This window comes from Vanessa atalanta, chromosome 12, assembly GCF_905147765.1.
Source record: "Vanessa atalanta chromosome 12, ilVanAtal1.2, whole genome shotgun sequence".
NCBI lineage: Eukaryota > Metazoa > Arthropoda > Insecta > Lepidoptera > Nymphalidae > Vanessa > Vanessa atalanta.
Genome location: NC_061882.1, coordinates 1617064 through 1634148, shown reverse-complemented (window position 1 = coordinate 1634148; position 17085 = coordinate 1617064). Strand labels below are relative to the sequence as shown.

The 17085-nt window shown below is 32.7% G+C and overlaps 1 protein-coding gene across 2 annotated transcripts in view; it reads left to right on the top strand.

Annotated features, from left to right (window-relative positions):
- Positions 1-17085, top strand: part of LOC125067829 (furin-like protease 2) — a 67072-nt gene that overhangs the window by 22557 nt on the left and 27430 nt on the right. The window contains exon 1 of one of the 2 annotated variants that reach the window (XM_047676625.1): positions 1449-1513. The exons of the other annotated variant lie outside the window; for it this stretch is intronic. The gene's annotated coding sequence lies outside the window, so the exon portion shown is untranslated. Of the gene's footprint in view, positions 1-1448; positions 1514-17085 lie in introns of those variants that run through there. 2 annotated transcript variants of the gene reach the window in all.

Genomic DNA, 17085 nt, shown 5'->3' with positions numbered 1-17085 from the left:
TAAAAATATAAAAGTTACTTCCTATATTCGCCGTAACAACCATCCGTTTTAAGCGGCTAAGGTCAATGAACCATCTCTAGTTATCTTGAAATTTTATCTATTAATTCTTTATTATGATTAGTTATTTTCAATCCAATTGGTAAGGCACATATAGTCCTGGGTTGCAGCTCCAGGTTGGGCCAAGGTCCAACCTGGAGGCCAAGGCCAAGGCCAAGGTCTAGGTTGGTTGAGAGAATCGGGAGTTCATCTGCGTTTACGCAAACACTTGTGCATTAAATATGTGCTACGTAGTTGGCTGGTCTCCATTGAGATTCACCGCCATGGCTGAAATCGGCCAGGACGATATCACCACCATAATCAATAGGTTTTCATCTTGTCAAACATTCATTTATTTCAATAGTTCCTTCCGAAAATTTATCTAGTGAAATTTAATTGCATGTAATGAATACATGTTTTGACAATGGAAAATGTTAGTACTGGAGTTATTGTTGTTTCTTATCGTTGCCGACGTTCCGAAACGGTTTTACAAGGTAAAATAAAACGTACACCACAATTTATTTAACCTTCTACAATAACGATCAGTCTCGATAAAGCGAATTTTATTTATTGATTAATTTATAAATAAATCATGATAATAATTATTTCAATTTCGTCGCTTTTGATTTGAACATGACAAAGTTCACGTACTATCGAAGGCAATGTCTCACCTCTCTGGATTACATAAAAACGTGAACCAAAGGTATCTCGAACGAACCTTTAATCTAAAAAAATGCTTAACTTGAAGATGTCTATTTTTAATTTCAAAATAACATTTCGAGATTTTTTATTATTGTAGGTGGACAAACATATGGGCCACATGGTAAGTGGTTACTATCAGGCTCATTCACCCTTCAAACTGGAAAACAATAATCACCATTAGTGTTTTCCGGTTTGAAGGGTGCTGCTGTTTTTCGGTAGAATGTTTGATGAGTCAGTGGTACTTACCAATACGGGCACAAAGCCTAATCACGACTTAGTTCCCAAGCTTTTTGGTGACGTGAAGTTGTATCGACGCCTGACTATCTTTTTCTATAAGAGGTAAAGTTTGTTTGCATGTAGAAGGCAATATAAGGATATAACGATCCAAGTCTCAAAAAAAATCACTGGTGGAATGTCATATTGAGTGCTATAGGCTTTAAATTATAATAGTAAAAGTATATTAGCAAAAGTATCGATATAAAAGCCTGATTTATATTAATTAGATTTAAAAAAGACGAGGAAATAGTTTTAAATAGGTTGCATGATTACCATACCAACGTTCTTATATAATTGTAGTTTAAATCTCTATAGTCACGCATTTTCAATAAAATGAAGCCGTACCACAAATCACACTTATAATTAAATTATTCAGTATATATATATTGTGTACATGCTATAGATAACAGTGGTTGTAATTTAAAGCCGGTCCCATCGCTGGGCTATAGATTTTCTCTTCTTACTAAGATCGGTGGTGCATTTGGTGTTTAATGGAGTGGTTATTATTACATATGGTGCCAATGTCTATGGGTGATGGTCAATGCACCTGCAAGATGCAGGCGGTGATCAACAGCCGAGATGGCAGGCTAATTTCAACGAAATTCTTCCACATGTGTATTCCACCAGCCCGCATTGGAGTAGCGTGGTGGGATATGTTCCAAACCTTCTCCTCAAAGGGAGAGGAGGCCATAGCCCAACAGTGGGAAATTTACAGGCCGTTAATGTAATGTTAATGTATGGGTGGTGGCCGTCACTTTCCATCAAGTGGGCCTCCTGCTCGTTTGCCACCTATCAAATAAAAATAAAAAAAAACACTTAATACTAGGTGTGCCCTTTGCCTGAACGGCTACCTATATCGCAGAAAAAATCTTCATTCAAGTATATATAGTCAGAATTTTTTTTTATCATGATGTCACACAATATACGATATACATTCAATATATTGATATATATAATTTACTTATCAATGTATTTTAGACATGAGACTAAAATTATAAACCAAGCTAAAATAACCGTGGAGTCTTATTATAGAAACGAATACCGTGCCTCGGCAAGGATTTATTGACTTTGCGAAGTCGGAAACTGGTTCTTATAAGTTTACTCCTCGTGTCTATACAAGAATTGTCACTGTTTCTTTGAAAAATATATTATTGTTAACATACATTAAAATATTGAAAATATTTATTGTGACGCAACTAATTAATGAATTAATTTTGTTTGATATTTTTATCACAGCGTCTAAACTATAAGAAATGCGAAATCTTTCACGTCAACCAATCAGAAAAAAAATATTAGGTACCTAATGCCTGTGACGCACCCGCTAAATTAAAGCAGCTCTATTAACTTTTTACTGAAATGAATAGATTAGGATCATTGTGCTTCTATGGTAATCTAAGCTTAAGAAAAAAAAAAGTTTTCGCACACCAATAATAACAATTGATTCTCTTATAAGGGAAGGAAAATTATTAACGACTCGAAATGAAAAGATGACTTGGACTTTTTAACATTTCCTTACTCATAAACGTCTTTTGAGAATAATAGGTCATTAAGAGATAAAATTTCATTTCATCTTTTTACTTACTTCATAAAATTATACCACAGTAACAAAAAATGAGGAACAGAAAATAATTACTGTGATTAATTGTGTTTACTATATTGTTTAAAAGTATTTTCATAAAAAATATTTATAGCATTTGGTAGTTTAAGAGGAAAATTGGTGAATTTTAATTATTTTGGTGACAGGATCTTATGTCTGAACAGGTACCACTAATCCATTCGTCATTTTACTATCAAATTGCTTTTAGTGCATAAGCCAGCGTTATTATAAACATATTTTATATCTCATGGAATCTCATGTATCTCATTATTTGTTTACCAAAGTGCGAATTACTGGAAAAATACGCGACAGACATTCCTTACGATATTTCCTTCACTACTAAAGACGAGGTGATTTTAAACACAAATAAAAATAAAATGAATTCATAGTCCTGGACTGGATTTTAATCCGTAATCATCGCTAAATTCTTATCAGTTTTCTTATCAGTTGCCACTCAGATTATACGTAACTACAAGTATGTTATAAAAATGTGTTCATAAAACCATATTTAATATTATTTTAATCCTTACAATTGATTCTGATACGATACTTATATTCGGGTCATAAAGGTGTTATCTTTTTTATTATACGGTTTGCCGGAAGTGCAAATGGGTTAACTTATAATAAGTAGTCATCACCGCCCACCGACAATGGCGCTGTAAAAAATATTAACCAATCCTTACATCGCTAATGGCTCACCAACCTTGGGAACTAGGATGTTATATTCCTTGTGCCTGTAATTACACTGGCTCAGTCAACCCTCAAACCGGAACGCAACAATACTTATTACAGCTGTTCGGTGGTAGAATATCTGTTAAGTGGGTGGTACCTACCCAGGCGGGCTCGTACAAAGCTCTACTATCAAGTAAGAGGCTATGTCTATTGGTGGTGATGATGACCACTTACCATCAGTTGGCCTGTTTGCTCGTCCACTTACCTAAATCATAAAAAAATGATATTTTTATGACAGATTTTTATGATTTTGTTTTACATTGACATGATTATAGCTTCCCCTTGACCAATTTCGGCCACGACTATTCTCAAGCGTGACTAGCCAACGGGGTATCGTGAGAATATGCGCATGGAATATTGATAGCGTAGGGATCGTGCAATTCTTAAAAAAACGCCCTCCATTGTTTATAATTCATATCGTATTTGATAGTGAGTGATAAATCCCGAAGAGATCTTCACGTGCCGTATTAACGACTACAGTTACACCAACACGCAATAGATCAACGTGATGTATATAAACTAAAAGAAAATTCTATTTCGCAAGAGAGGCCTTCCTCCGTTATGAGACATGTCGATCGCTATTTTGTTTATCCTTTCATATGAAATTTAAAATATAAAAATATTTTTTTGCATTAGAGAGAGAGAGAGAGAAAGATAAATGAAAAAAATAATATATACAGGTATACGGATTGATAACATCCTGATCCAATTCGACAGTTTATAGGATTTTAAAGTTAAAGCTCTAAAGAACTATTATTAAAACAGCCAGATATATTTTCGTATAAATCAAGTTAAGCTCAAAAGACCTTTTCAAATCCTTTGTTTCTTAGTCTATTATGTGAGTTCTGTTCCCTCCTTCTTCGTCAAATCAGAGTGCTTTGGAAATGCATTTCATATTTTCCCATTTTAATTTATCATCAGTGTCTGCGCAATGCAGAGGTTTGTGGTTGCAGGTGGATTACCGAAATGGGGTTTTTGTTGAGGAATTATATATTTTCGCAGACCACAATTTCGTTGACAAGAACAAAAAAAAAACGCATCGCATTCATCATTTCTGTAACAAGAAATCACAAGTTTTGGTCCAATTTAGAAAAGAAATTTAGAGTTAACAACAGTTCAAAATAAATATAAAAGAGTTAATATCATATCACTATAAGTGAAAACTTATAGAACATAATGTTGTCTTAGATTTTCGCGATTATTACACATTGAAATAAAACTAGTTTTTAACGGATTTAATCGCGTATATTAATTGTCTGCCCGTGACCACGAACACTGCAAAGTGCTCGAAACGTCGGGATGTTAAAATAATTAATATACGCGATTAAATCCGTTAAAAACTAGTTTTATTTCACTTATAGAACACTATAAGTGGTCGCTTGTAGACTGTAAAATGTATAGCCAATTATAGAATTTAAAAGGAAAATATTTACTCGGTGGTAGGGTTTTGTGTGAGCTCTTCTGTGTTGGCAGTCCCCACTCATCAGACATTCTACCGCCAATTGCAATATTTAGTATTATTGTATTCCGCTTTAAAGTGTGATTTAGCCAGTGCAACTACAGCTACAAGGGTCATGATATTTTAGAAAGGAAGAAAAGTTTATTTAGGACACAGAATTGAAGAAAAAGTATAAACAAATCTGAGAAAAAAAAGCAATATTTAATCTAAAAACTCAGAACAATAAGGAGAAGGAAAAATAATAGAGATTTGAAGAACAAGAACAGCAATTGTGTTCTAAATAGGTGTACTGTTCAGCTTCCAAATCGGTGATGAGCTATGCCAATATAATAATATAATATTTCAAATTAAGCGTAGCTATCATAATAACTAACGACTTTTTTTCTTTCTCACATCTTGGTTTGGTTTGGCATTGGTGATGTAAGGAATTATTATCATTTCTTACAGTGCCATTCTCTTACCACTTACTATCAGGGAACCCATTTGCGCGTGTGTCTATCTATATAAAAAAATATATATATACAACTTTTGTACCTTTTATTATACTGCCTCACTCAGTTCAAGGCAACACAGTAATTCAGTTCTAACTATGACTTCGCGGTAGAATATTTAAGTTCAGTCTACATTTTTCTGTCGTATTGCTTCTTAAAGTATGCTTCGTTCTCTATTCATTTAAAAATACGAGTGACATGTATATTCATGAAATTACATAAAAAAAGAAAAAACATTTTCGTTCTTATTTCACTCTTTATTTGACTAATGAAAAAATATCCCGCAAATATTTTAATATAAAACCCACAAGTGAAAAACTCTTGCGTTATGAGGTAAGTTTCAATTTGTTTCAGAAAAAATCCTTCGTCTTTCAACCCACACTGCTTTGATTAGAAAGTTTCCTTTTCTCCTTCCTCGTTAGGGTACATTCATAAAAATGGCTCTACCACTGCACCTACTTTAAAAGTATTTCAAATACTACCATTGAATATTTCGTAAATTTGCAAATGTTTTTTTCGGATTTTTTGCACCTCTCGCCAAATTTCGACAACCTTATTCTTCGTTTATTCCTCAGTGTCTCTTTTAATCTTGATAAAAATATCCGTTACTAGCAACCCGCCACGGCTTCGCACGGGTGCAACTTCTTAGCAAGAAAATATTAAGTTGATATATTTATTTTATAGCGATTATTTTAATTGTTTATCCATTACAAGCATTTCTATATACTATTTATAATATTAGTAAAGATATCTATATAAAGATATATATAAAAGATAGATACAAAATATAAACGGCTCTACATAGCTTGATTCATTTAAAATTTAGTTTATTTAATTAAAATGCATACCCGTCAATAAAATTAGAACATACCTTAAAGTAGTTAAAATTCTTTTCAGTACAAGACGTTGTACATTCATATAGTTTTAAGTATAAATTGTTACTAACAATGATATATTAAAAATATGAATTTTTTTGCTATAACTCATCTGTATAGATTTTTGTTGTCTGAAAAAAAATGGTTATTATTATTATTATTGCATCTTAACCGATGATTTCGGGTTCAAACCCAGGCAGGCACCACTGAATTTTCATGTGCTTAATTTGTGTTTATAATTCATCTCATGCTCGGCGGTGAAGCAAAACATCGTGAGGAAACCTGCATGTGTCTAATTTCAACGAAATTCTGTCACATGTGTATTTCACCAACCCGCATTGGAGCAGCGTGGTGGAATATGCTCCAAACCTTCTCCTCAAAGGGAGAGGAGGCCTTAGCCCAACAGTGGGAAATTTACAGGCTGCTAATGTATTATTATTATTATATACTCGTACATCCAGTCGTACCTTTCCAGTAGTTCATAACATTATTCTGCTCTCATTTAGTGTCATTTTTAACTATGAGCGCAATGCAGTACTTTGGCTAATTTCACATAATGTTATATGACCTTGAATATCATTGATGTACGTGTATGACGTGTTCTTTTTGCGGAAAATAATGACCAAGAATATGACGTCTGAAAAAAAAAAAGTTACTATGTAACAGTTCCTTCTTGATTTTCGGTTCAAACACAAATGTCTATATTTTTTTGTTCACCGGGTACTAGATAGGCTGTAACACAATTGTTTGTAATGGTAGACTTTTATTTTATTTTAATGTTATCAATTGTAATATAAATAAATCATCTGTACTCATCAGATATTCTACCGCCAAATAACAGTAAACTGTATTGTTGTGTTCCGGTTAGAAGGGTGAGTGAGCCAGTGTAATCACAGGCACAGGGGACATAACATCTTAGTTCCCAAGGTTGGTGGCGCATAAGTGATGTAAGGAATGGTTAATATTTCTTACAGCGCCTTTTTTCTATGGGCGGTGGTGACCACTTACCATCAGGTGGCCCATATGCTCGTCCGCCAACCAATGCCATAAAAAAAAAAGTATAGACTAGGATTGGGAACATTTCTTATTCATATTGTGACAATGATGATATTGTGACAAAAAATGTACGTATTACTAATACTAGACGACTCTACTGCTGATGTATTTATTGGTAATTCCATAAATTAAAGTACAGTATGAAAAAAGAAATGAAAAATATATACTATTGAAATCATGAGAGAGTTAAATGGATATTTGGGTAGCACACTAGGACCCGTTCTTAGTTTGCCAATCTTTTTTAGAGACGATAGTCTCAACTAATTCCAGAGCTCAATAAGAGGAATTGCCAGTTAAAAAAATCTTTAATAGAAAGCCTACTTGAACTCCTTGGATAAGAAGATGTGACTCAAAAGACAATCTTTCCACGCGGCCATACGCGGCTGAACGTAAAGCAGCAGATATTTCCAGTCAAATTAATAAATGTAAATATTATATTAAAACACACAAATATCTATGTTATTTACACCTTATTCCATAAAGGTTTCAATGTTTAGTTCAGCTCTTAAATACACACACACACACATACACACACACACACACGCGCACAGATATCTATTTTATTTACACCTTATTCTACAAAGGTTTCAGTGATTGGTTCAGCTTTTAAATAAGTATTTTCACTTCATATATTACGTTTATTTGATCCTCGTGTTTACGTAAGTCCATGTAGAAATGTTTAGATGATCCAGAGCAAAGTACTATCGATTAGTTAGGATTGTTTACAGACGCTACGGTACCTGGGGATATACAGGGTGTACACTCACTCAGACAAGTTCTAGTGTGCAGTGTAAGTAAGATCAATGAATCAATTTGCTTATCTTTGTATAAATCTGTTTGGAATAAATTTAACTCTGCTTGAAATTTAGATCTACACATATTATTGTATAGTGCTTATGGAAGTAATTCCATTAGTTCCTTCTAACAAAATCTGAATCTTTTAGAGCGTGTTCAACACATGAAAAATATCTCTAGGAGAACGATGATTTTCTGATCATCAGATACAAAATTAAGATATAGTAGTATATTAATTTATATTAGAGAATTATTCTATGACCCTACTTTAATTGAACGCACATAAAATCGGTACGAATACTTATTGTATAATAATATGTTTCCACAAATCAAATTGGAATGGATACGTCATATTTAATTTCATCAATTTATTACATATGGCGCTCATTTTGGTAAATGTTTGAATAATGCAAAGTGAGGAAAATATTGTTTTTCTGCGATGGTACAATTTGAATTTTTCACATCGAAGTGTAGTTAGGGCCGTGGTCGACAGATGGCGAGGAATGCCGTAAGTTTTGCAAATCTACGTTTTTCGGTAAGCGTTCGTTTAGTCTATTTTGAAGTACAGACTAAAGAGAAAAACCTTTGTAGACGCTTAAAGTTTAGTTAAGTGTGATATTTTAACGATTGTGTAATGAAATTTTCCAGTGTTAGTTTGTTTAAATTATAATAACTGAACCTGGGGGTAATTATGATGCAACTAAGGCGCCTCAATAGAGATGACTATCAACCTAGAAATTAAAATTACGGGTAAAATTAACGATTGAGTTTCTTGACGGTTTTTCTCAGCAGATTCTAGATTCCGAACTGGTCTTTACATTTATTTTATCATATTACATAACTTGATTCTTTGTAAAAGCTGAAAATGTACATTTTGTTTAATAAGTTGGTTTAAAGCATATAAGAAGTTTAAGTATCAATCAAACGGCTGGCCATAAAAATCTGGTACCTAAAGCTTTTGCGACCCCGAATGGGATACGGGAAGGAAACGATGACGACTTTTTTTGAATTCACATATTGTTTTTATTATGCAATGAATTGCACAAGTTATAAAAAAAGTATTATAGATCTCTTGACTCATAAAGGCGTATCCACCACCGCTCATATTATCGGCGTGCATTAATATGAGTGAATAACGCTTGTGTTTGTAAGATGTCTGAGTGTGCGTGTCTTAGTAACGACAGCAAAAAAATACAAATTCCATTATATTTTTTTATGTTTATTTCTTATTTAAAGTAATTATTATCTGAAGTTTTTCCAATTTCCTTTTAAATATTTATTTTATTTTTTTGTTCTTGAATTAATAAATAATTTTATTTATGTTCAATCAGTTTTAATGAAATTAATTTTTTACAAGCTACTCTTACTCTAGTTAACTTCGTATGTACAGTTAACAGGGACATAGTTAAAGCCAATTTCATCCATTTCATATCATGAATACCTAAATAAGTTTTTAATCGATTCAGTAGCTCTTTGATGTAAAACTTCTTTGAGCGGGACGAGAGTAAGATTTCAAGGATGAATTTGAGTTCGAATTGTCTATGTAAAACTTTATAAACGTTTCTGAATTTAAGTTTAATGTGTTTTTTCTTTAATGAACTAAATTGTTTTATAGGCTCATAATCAATTTATAATTCTCAGATTATAGGATTAAATTAATTGTTTTAAATTTCAAAGTAGTACCACTTTCAAATTGCCACAGAAATGGCTCAGAGGTCGGAACGCGTGCTTCTTGGCCGATGATACTATCACCACTGCATACCACTGAATTTCTATGTGATTAATTTATGTTTATAATTCGTCTCGAGCTTGGTGGTGAAAAAAAACACCGTGAGTAAATCTGCACGTGTCTAATTTAAATAATATTCTGCCACATGTTTATCCGCCAACCTACATTAGTGTAGCGAAGTGGATTCAACTCTAAACCTTCTTCTCAAAGGGAGTCCGTAGAACAGCTGAGGGACGTTTACTTTTAGTATTTTAATAAGAATATCAGTACCCTTAACCTGATATAAAGTACACTTAATTTACTTCTTTACTAAGAATAAATAATCTTAATTTTATATAAAGTACACTTACGGGAATGAAATTTATACTTCCTGTATGGAAATCAACTACCGAGAACTGAAAGCTTTTTCATCATGTATATATTCCTGTTTACCAATAATACGGTTCATTTATTATTACTAAGCTTTTATAAAAGATAGATAATTTATTTATCAATTACTTTACCATTAAACAACAACAACAATTTTCCTCGATAAAGGAATCGAAAGTTATAATACGAAATTAGTGTTTATTGCACGTTTATATATACTTTGTGTCAGAATAATTTTCTACTCCTTATTTATTAATTATATCGATTTTTCTTATCGTATTAGCTGTATGAGAACCGCTGCAGCTGTGGCATTGTTTGTCTACGACAACCTACTAATAATATCATTTGAAATGTTTTTTTAATAGCGTAGATAAGAGCTGACTAACTGATGGTAAGTCACAAATGCTCATACACAAAATCGAAATTAAAATATTCTTTATTCAAATAGGCTCATAAAAGCATTTTTGAATCGGCAAGTTAGTTTTGAATTAATTTTCAGTTTCAAGCTACCACCGATTCGGAAAGTAGATTCTACCGAGAAGAACCGGCAAGAAACTCAGTAGTTACTCTCTTTTCCATTTTAATTACAGAGTGTGTCAATAGAGTGGTATTAAATTTATATTGCATTTGCCTAGAAATCAATAAATACTAAGTACCGTTTTATCTTTAATATAATCCCGTATTGAGTAATATGCCTCATTTATTAATGTGTAAAAGTTAAAAATAGCTGTGGAACTATATTATAGAAACGAAGACCGTGCCCCAGAAAGGATCTTTTAACTTTACGAAGTCGGACTAGATGTTATCTTTTAGCACCGTATCACAAAACCTCAACCTTGGTAACTGAGATGTCACGTCTCTTGTGCCTGTAGTTACACTGGCTCACACACCTTCATACTGGAACACAACAAAATATATTTGATTAGCGACAGAACATATGAAGAGCGAGTGGCACAAAGTCCAACCGCCAAATCGATATGTTAGTTCGTATTTCGTTCACACAGCGACAGATTTGAATAACAAGCGTATTATATACCGAGTGGTTTAATTTTAATCACAGTTTAATTATTATTTATCACAATTCGCTCTGGCCCATATGGGTGGCTGACACGCTTACGATTACGCGTACTTGATTGATAGATGCGCTTAACGGATCCCTTAATCCGCTCGTACATATATGGGTTGAGATGTGATGAGGAAAAGGAGCAGGATAGGTTGCCTAATGAACAGTAAAAATAACAAATAAAAAATGCTAAGAATCTTTGTAATATTATCATAACAAAAACATATATTAATGTATGTGCATTTATATATTTGTCTTGTTATGAGGTTTGAGTTCTTAGGTTCTAGCTCAGGTCTGAGGTGTTCCTTTCCGAACCGCTGGTAGGTTTCTCTTTCTTTACAATCAATTAGTGTTTTTTCTCTTTTGACAGCGACTTTTTACTAATTAGACTTATAAAATTGTTTGTCAGAACTACCTTAGAAATCTGAACTTTGGGACGTAAGTTTATGTAACTTAAGTATTTTTATCACAAAGCATCTTTATGTAGGCGGTTATAAGAGGGTTGATTGTTTATGTATTTTCATATTGATTATTAGACATTTCGCACCTTTAAAGTAAACTTGTTACTAAACGAAAATTTTCATAAATTCAGTTATCAATGCCATCTGTTTAAAATACATACAAATGTACAAAAACTTAACTTTTTTAAATCACATGCCATAATGTAAAAAGAAATCTATCACAGAATCTCATTAAACGTCTTATACGAACGTATACGTCTTATACGTATTAAACGTATTATAAGAACCCTGTAATCAGACAAAATTGAGAAAAAAAGCAGTGACTTTTTTCTAACATTGGCTCTCCTCGAAAATTTTATAATTTGGTTAAGTGACGGTTTTACTTTAATGGTGCGATTTGTCTTACAGTATATTTTTTGTTTATAGTTATAAATAAGCGTCTTCGAGTCGGAACTAGTGAGGCCGATTTGTAAAGCTGCTCGCACATTTATACTCGTTCTAAGCGACTAATACGTTATTGTTTCAATAGATCGCGTTAATTCAATCCGTATTATGTTAGCTTATGCTAAGTATGATCTTCTTATCGGAGCGGCCTATACTGAACTTTTAATAATTTAATTTATAAGTTATTTTTATAATCGTATTTTCTTATTAATAATCGTTACCTACCTTTAATGTTACTGTGTTGTAATGTCTGTTTTGTCTTGTATATTATTTTTTTAAAGCAAAATAATTTGATTGTTTCTCAAGACACGTGAACACGACCAACATATTGACTGGAAATAATTCTTATGTTAATATATGTTTTTGTTTTTTAATTTTATAGATTTAGCAAGTATTATTCATATCACGCGAATTCCTTATCGAGTGTTTAATAATTAAAAATAGCGCTAAATATATTTATTAGATTGTAGTATCGTAAGGTCATCACCGTGAAAGTAAATCGTCAATCACGAACTTCAATTACATAAAACTGAGGCCACTTTTAGAAATTTCCACAGGCCTAATATTAGTGAGTCACGAAAAAGCCCAGTACATTACAATTATGGTAAATTTTCTCTGAAACTTGGCCATGACGACGTAACAATAGGTACTTAGTGAAACAACATTTTGCTTAATATAACCAATTGTCGGGAACGTATGAAATTACTATTATTTTTCAGCCAATGAAATTGCAGCAAAGTTATGTACATGGATTTCGTTGAATGCATTCTGAAATGTCAATCCTAAAATCGACCAATCGAATTTTATCAATCGGAACTTATAATTCTAAGAGTGACCAATCATATCAATAAATAATCAATAATCGCCAATAAAAAAGTTACTTGCTAAATGTATTTTATTTAGTACTCATTTTGACTTCAACTACGTTTAAGGGTACCATTTATCTCTTTTTGTGCCCCTGACAATGTGCTTGCAAAATTGGTTTAGTAGCTAACACATGAATTAAATAAACAAACTCATTTTCGCATTTATAATATTAGTAAGGATTTAATGTATGAAGCGTCAATAGGTTTACGAGTCGCTTAGCGATGTAAAAAGTCAGATTGTCGTCCCCAATCCAAGCTTTCAGCTTAATTGGAGGGGTATTTTGGAACCTTACTAATTCCTTATAATGAGACATTGCTTTATTACTTTATTTTTGTAGTGATAACTTCTTATGGGAGGGTAAACCGCTTCGTTACGTAACGCGTTACGTTGCCAGTCTGTCTGACTTCCCTCTCTCTTACGCATACGGCAGCGATAGGCAGGCTCTCATTGTAACCCAGTTTAAGTTATCACTTCTCTCTGTCACCCGAAACGCACACATATTTGTTTCGTTTTATAAGTTATCTGTCAACGTCTGTGTTTCTTAGTTTAAACGGGTTTCCTATCCAAATATCTGATATAATAGTTAAACAATAAGTGACACACGGGATAGAGAAAGTTTTAATCCGATATCTTTGGAGCAGGAATGTATAGACATTTCTTTATAACTCCATTATAAGACTTTTTTTAATGACAATTAAATGATAATTTTAAAGCAACGATTCTAAAACTTTATAATTTTTTCTGCAATGTTGACGTTATTTCCAATTTATCAACTATTTTAATAGCCCTTCAGAAATCACTAGTGAGTCACATAACACGAAAATTATCGACCACGAGTAAACAAGGTCGTAAGACAATTTTGAATTAATGGAGTGTATTTTATTGACGCTAATGATGTGTTGCATGTTTATATTCGATTCATATTTAATGTGTTCGATAAAAAAATGAATACCTGATTGAAGTAACTATTCTTCTACTCTTTATACTTCTTCGCTCAGATTATAAAACGAAAGCTTGGTATAGCGGGAGTAGCATTATTGTGAAGCAATTAAAGCGAATACAAAGTTCGAGTGAAGCGAAACGACGCTTTTTTTGGTTAATACATCAAAAGTGCTGAGACTTTTATTGATAATAAATACCATGATGTTCCAAGCGTCTATCTTTTGTTTTATTGCCTGAGCTCCCTTTATTTTTGACACATCAACCAATAGTGTCAAGCTTAAATACAGCAGTACTATCTGTAGAACTCGCTTTGAATATCGTCGTAATCGTGAAATATTAATAAGCGACTTAAGGTGGTAGGCTATTTTGAACTCTATATGCTTTAAATTTCATAATCGTTATTACCAATGTCACATATCACCTTTTGAGAGTTATGATCGTGTTCTGCGTAGAGTCAGAGTTTTTTTATTCCGAATAAAGTCTCGTTCGCTCAATGAGAATGTACAGAAGATTTGTTGTATGGATATTTAGTATAATCAATTTAAAACTCAGTTATCAATATAAATACGGTTTTAAATCTAAAATCAAAACATGTTCAATCTGGAACAACGATTCGTAAAATACCTTTAAGCACGTAGCGTGTACATTTTGATTTCATACGTTTCAACTTAATACGCAATTAGAAGTAATATATTTTAACTAATATTTGTGACGTTAATAACGAAAGTATTTTAAATTACAACGCTAACTTCCTTCATGGTTTATACTAAGTGACAGTTATTACACGAACCGATTGCCATCTGACCTTAATAACCCTCAAAGGTCGAGCCGACTTATAATATATTTGTAACAACGTACACAAGCCGATTTCAGATTGATATTGTTATTATTTTTATTGACTGCCTCGTTTGGCTTGTTACTAATATAAGGCTGCAGATGCCTTGGTACTGAATCCCGGGATCCCGGGATTCCACTATTAAAAAGTTGGGTTTTTTTGTTCCAATATTGCGATTGTCTGGCAGTTGGTATTGTTTAAACCCAGTGTCTTGGAAAGCAAGTTAAATTGGTCTTGTGCCTTATCTTTACCAGTCATGTTGGATAATCAGCAATATTAATAAGGTCGTGTGAGTGATCGACGCGCTTAAAATTTGTATTCTAAATAAATGTTATTGCTCACAAAGACATGCGATATCAGCACAGGATGTACAGCAGGTTGAAAGCGTGCAAAGACCGTTTTATCGCTTTAGGTATCTCTACAAGTCAACTTTAGTGGTAGTTTTTTTTTTATAGGGTTGTTCAATTTAATTACAATTCAAATAATTTTAATTACTAGTTATTTACGAATGATATTTCTCACGATTGATAGTTTAATGATAAATATGTTTTTTTTATATATTGCTTGGGGATTAACCTCAAATAATTCTTATTTGATTTTGGGTTCGCCAATTACATTTCCCGTTTTAAACCGTTTTCATCTTGCCTTAAAACAAGTGTAGAGAAATACGCGTCCAATTAAGCCAGAGCGTTGAAGCGAACTTCAATTATTCTCTTTTGTTTCCACACTACATTTTTTAATTATTATTTCAGAAATTATTTATTTATCTTTTATGATTTTTTTACATATAATACTTCCGATACTTATCTTTTACGGTCGATATTCTACCGCCAAACATTGTATTGAAGCTGAAGGGTGAGTGAGCCAGGTACTACGGACATAACATATTAGCTCCCAATGTTGGTGGTATATATTATTAAAGGTGGTGATTATTATTCCTTACATCACACCAATGTTTATGGGCGGTGGTGACCACATACCATCAGGCGGCCCATTTGCTCTAGGACGCTAGACGGCTCATCATATATTGCCTAACTTAAATGTACAATCAAATGGTATAAAAGATACTAATAAGTCCCAATTTTCTGTAAAACCGACTAAAATAATTGTAGGATCTATGACACGATAATTACGTGCTATTACCAACGCTATACATTTGACTAATTCCGAATAGAAATAACCATTTTAGGTCTTTCAATGAATGGACAAAGTTAAAGATTAAAGAATGCGATGTCCATTAAATGATTTGATATGAAATTTTTGTGTATATTTTGTTAGGATATATATTAATAGCTGTGCGCAGTTACGAATTTCTAGGAAAATTCTGACACAGAACTCGGTTGTCGCTTTGTCGCAACCAAAAATGTGCGTTCCGGTTCATCCGTTCAATGTTAAATATGTTAATGTTTTTAGACATATTAATTCTATATTTTTATTTATTTTACGTCATTTCTGTAATGGCTTTTTACGTATTTTTTTTTTTCAAAATCAGTCTATACTTATTTGACCGTGTAAGATATGACACTTCAAACTCGTTTCCAAGTGTTATGTTTGCTCATTGTCAATAATGTATGGAACCATATTTATTTTTCTAAGTGGTTCGAAAAGAATAATATCTCGTAAAAATAAGAAATCATAGTACTAGCTTTCGCCGGCGGCTTTTCCGAACCGATACAACTTGGAAACCTTCAAGAAACGCACGCCTTTAGGATGTCTTACATATTTATTAAAGGCGTGTTCCTGCATTGCAAGCCCCGATGTGTTGCAGATGTCCATGGGCGGTAGTAACCACTCTCCATCAGGTGAGCGTCCTGCTCGTTTGATACCTATAACATAAAAAAGTAAATAAAAAACAGTGCCCATATAAAGTATAAAACGAAGGCTTTATACATATTACATGTCTTGTAGTTTGACGTGTGTTGATATCAGCATACTATTTATACAAAAGAAATAAAAATCGCCATCTGTGATCCATTATTAAAAGAAATGCTGAAACTTTGAACGAACATCGCCAAAGTACCGCATCTTTTGTCAACGCAAACGTATAAATCAATTGTTTCTGTTCTTTCCAAGGAAAACATTAATCCGTTGAACAAATCGACGAAAAAAAAACTGTAATCCTCTCGTAACAATCCAAAGCGTCCACTTAGACCCGAGTGTAAATATTTAATAACCGTCCCTTGTTATAATCTTTTTCTTTTTATCTTTCCTAACATCGATTGTGAGGAAAACTTTCTATCTATTTTATGTTTTTAATCTAGTTAAGTGTGTACATTCTTTAAAAATATACACAGTGTGTTCAAAGTTTTATAAGCGCTCTTGTCGATAATTAATTTGTTATTTTCTTTTGTTTCAT